Below are 4,338 nucleotides of genomic sequence, written 5' to 3'. Positions count from 1 at the left end.
GTTAGTGATTATAGAAATCAAATACACTATAGATCCTTTCCTTATACAAGTTGCAGTTTTCATCACAGAGATGAATTTAGTGGATCTAGATGGCTTATCTCCTTTAATTGTGATCTTTTCACCCTTTGGTGAATTTACTTGAATTGACTTTTGATCACATAAAATATTGGCTTTATTGGCTATTAACCAATCCATTCCTAACACGACGTCAAATCCTACCAAATTCATTGGGTAAAGGTTTGCAATAAATTTTTGATTAAAAATTTCTATTCTTGCTCCCTGCAAGATTTCAAATATCCTAACGGTTTCTCCATTTGCTGTCTCTACTAGACATTCTTGTGGTAGTTTAGTTAATGATTGATTTAGAAGTTTGCAAAACGAAGTATTAATAAAACTTTGGTTTGCACCAGAGTCAAATAATACTTTAGCAAAAATATCATTAACTAAGAACGTACCAGCTATGACGTCCGGGATCATCTTGGCTTCATCCGCAGTTAGAACAAATGCTCTAGCATTTTTAGTGTTCTTGTTGTTTGCAGGTGGAGCTAACTTCGGACAGTTTGGCTTGATATGACCTTTTTCTCCACAGTTGAAGCATAATCCATTACTGGTTTTCCTTCTGCAATCTTCTTCCTTGTGTCCTGGTGCCTTGCAGTAATTGCAGTGAGTGGAGCATTTTCCTGAATGCTTCTTCTTGCAGGTTTTGCAGTATGGTGCAGAGGTAGAACCTACATTCCTACGGTTGGAATTCCCAGAACGGAATTCTTGAGTAAGCCTTTGGGTTAGGTTTCTCCTCTGGTCTTCTTCTCTAGTACGCACTAATTCATCAGTCAAGGTATTGGCTAGTTCTACAGCTTCTTCTATGGTTTCAGGTCTAGCTGCCTTGACTACATGTCTAATCTCTCCAATTAATCCCCAGATGTAACGGGAGATTAATACCGGTTCAGGTGATGCAAGGGTTGGCACTATCCTAGCATATTCAAAGAATGTAGTAGTGTGCCCCTTACTATCTACCCCGATCATTCTAAGGTTTAGACACTTATTTGCTATCTGTTCCTTTTCATTGGGAGGGCGGAATTTCCTTTCTACCATATTTTTAAACTCCTCCCATTCCATGTTATATATCCTATCACTTCCTCTTGACTGGAGGATAGTGTTCCACCATTCTAGGGCTGAATTCTTAAACAGATTAGAAACAAACATTATCTTATCTTCTTCAGCACATTTGCTTATTTTTAGAACAGCCTCAGTCTTCTCTATCCAGCGTAGAGCTGCAATGGGTCCTTCATTGCCCGAGAATTCTATTGGTTTGCAGGACCAGAATTCTTTGTAAGAACAACCATATGGCATGGTTCTTCTTATTTTGGGAATGGGCACTTGAAGTACAGGTCCATTGTTCACGCTGTGTTCTGGTTCAGTTGGTCGCTTACTGCTATGCTTGCTTTTATTTTCGGCTTCCTTAACATTTTGGATAATAAATGGCATTGCATCTATGATTCCTTGTGCTACTATATGTTGAAGGGCACTATTATTCACTTGGTTCCCATTGTTATTGTTGTTCGGATTCTCGTTATTCAGATTATCGTTATTCGAGTGGTTGTCGTTCTGAATATTATCGTTCTGGTTTTCCTGATTCACTTCGTTGTCCATCTGAATTTTAAACATTTACCAAATATTAATATCACCAATAATATTTGAATATAGCCAATCACATGTCACACACTTTTGGTCAAAAGCGTCGAATCATTGCGACTTACTCTATTCATATAGTATGCATCTATTACACACCAGTACTGAAATAAAAATTACAATACCGACTGAAATTTAAAACTACACTACTAATAGTATGCATCCGTAGTTTTTTTTTAACACATACACACATATATTATTATTATTATTATTATTATTATTATTATTATTATTATTATTATTATTATTATTATTATTATTTCTACCGTTTCCATCATCGATTCAGGGATATGGATTCATCCAAAAATCCATATTGCGTTCATCGTATTTCCATATGAGACGCTCGCCCACCTGTCGCATTCTCCCACTGCTTTCTAAAATTTCCTCACCAAAAGTCCTAAGTTCTTGTACGTTTTCTGCACTCATTGGGGGTGCAGGTTCTAGGACTGGGTTCGGAATCTGGGGTGCGGGTTCCTGATATGGAGGTATAGGAGCCTGGTATGGATAAGGATTTTCTAAGATCTCCCTAATGTATGCATCGTTATTAAAATAGGGATCTAGAGTATCTAACCTTGGATAGGTTCCTAGGTTGGACATTGGCACATCTTCGTGAATCGGGTAGCGTTGCACATAGTCCCTAACATCATCCCACCAGGGATCATAATTTGGATCTAGGGGATTTGGTGCAGGTACCCTAGGAATCTCCTCCGAGTTGAAATCATGCATTTCTACTTGATTTCCAAGGTTTTCTATTTCCATGGGTTGATCAGGAATTTGTGGTTGTGGTTGGGGTGCTAACATTTGCTCCAGGTTCGGGTCAGCTGCAGTGGTTGCTAAAATATGGATATTAGCTATACCCCTATTAAGCATATCCTGGGCATATGCATCGGTTTCTCTTTTAGCTGCGGCTAGTGCTCTCTGGTCTTGTAACTTTTTCATACGCTTTCTACACTCGTGTGCTCCCCTACTGAACCATCCCCTCTTTTTCTGAGGAAATGGCTCTTCAGATTGAGCCTTAAATACGAATATTCCTTCTTCTGTATCAGCAGAGTACCCCGAGAGGGCAGGCTGAGAAGAGGCACCTTCGCTGCTAGGCGAACCAGACAATTGACGATACGCGTCAGATGGTCCTTGGTCGCTCATACTGTAAACTAACAAATAGTCAGATAACACATAACAAGAAAATACAATTATACATGTATTCCCGTTATTTATTTCCTAACACTTTGAATTTTAATGTCAGCAGAACACTTCTGTGGCTGAATCAGTGGCATAGCTCTGATACCACCTTCTGTCGCAACCCCCGATCCCTAGTCCCCGGGAATGGGCGGCCGCGAGCCAGATTCGGTGGTATCGCGTTTATTGTCTAATTTGGCAGCGTAAATTTTTCATCAGGACCGTAGTTAGGAAATATTTTATCAGAGTAAACCACCACATTTTCATAACATTAAACACATGGGTAAAACCCAAGTTTTCAGTACATACAATTTCATAGGGATATACCCTATTTTATTTAAGAAAACATCTATTTCTTTTAGATAACTTTATTGCCACTTTTCCAAGCCTTCAGTGCTGTCCAGCTGGCTTCTATTTGGCTTTCACATTTTGTTACCTGAAACGCGTTTTAAAAACATTTTGTCAATGGGAAATACTGGTGAGTGAATCCCAGTTTAATCAAGTTCAAGTAAAAAGTCACAGTGTACAGTATTGAGGGCGATCTCGCAGAAGTTATACCAATTATCACCCGTTGGTACTGTCAGACCTGACTTGTGGAAATGTTACTCCTTAACCAGGTTGTAACAAATTTTGTATACAAAACCCCAACATACCCACGATAATTGTATTCTTACAAATACTCAATAACTGTTATTCGCATGGAAAAGTATTTAAGGTTTTGTAAAAACAATTAACAAAAGGTTTACAAAAAGAGGATCAACTCACATTGCTGTCTTAGGGTTTTCAGTAAGGATTTCCTGGGAATAATCTATAAATTACACAAATGCACGTGTGTTAGTATAATAACCCAATTTAACATTAGTAATACCCTCCCCGAGACGGCATTCCAACGACTACGTCGGGCAGAACCACGACAGCCGTTACGGAACCCTAGATCAATCGGGCAAAGTATCTAATACGTCTCCAGGGGTTATAATACTTACATCGTAGCAGAACCTCGCTATTTAAGGGATATTAGACTCGGGTATAATGCCCACTATTCAGAAATTTGCTTAAGAAAGAAAGAAATGAACGAATTTAACTGAGATCCGATGCGTTCTATTTATAGGTGCTGATCCTGACTCTCTCGCGGCCCGCGTAAGATAAGGCAAAGCCTTACACGGCCCGCGTCAACCCTGGGTCAACGAGTAGCTTAGCTGGGTCAGCATGTAGGTCCGTTGGGTGTTAGGCCACGTGGCCACACCGGGCTGCGCCACATCTTGGTCTCACGCGGCCCGCGTGAAGATTGAGGTGGGGTTACGCGGCCCGCCTCAACTTAATATTCTGATTTTTATTTTATTTTTTATGCTATATTGTATTTTGGGCTCGGTTTTCACATACTGGATGTATTTAAAGACATATTAGAACATTTTAAATATTTTTAGGGTGTCGGAAAAATAATCGAGGGTGTCGGTTCGGGATTGTTACACAACA

This window comes from Helianthus annuus, chromosome 5 (assembly GCF_002127325.2).
Source record: "Helianthus annuus cultivar XRQ/B chromosome 5, HanXRQr2.0-SUNRISE, whole genome shotgun sequence".
NCBI classification, from domain to species: Eukaryota; Viridiplantae; Streptophyta; class Magnoliopsida; order Asterales; family Asteraceae; genus Helianthus; species Helianthus annuus.
The sequence above is the reverse complement of the archived record's forward strand: the minus strand, read 5'-3'. Positions refer to the sequence as shown.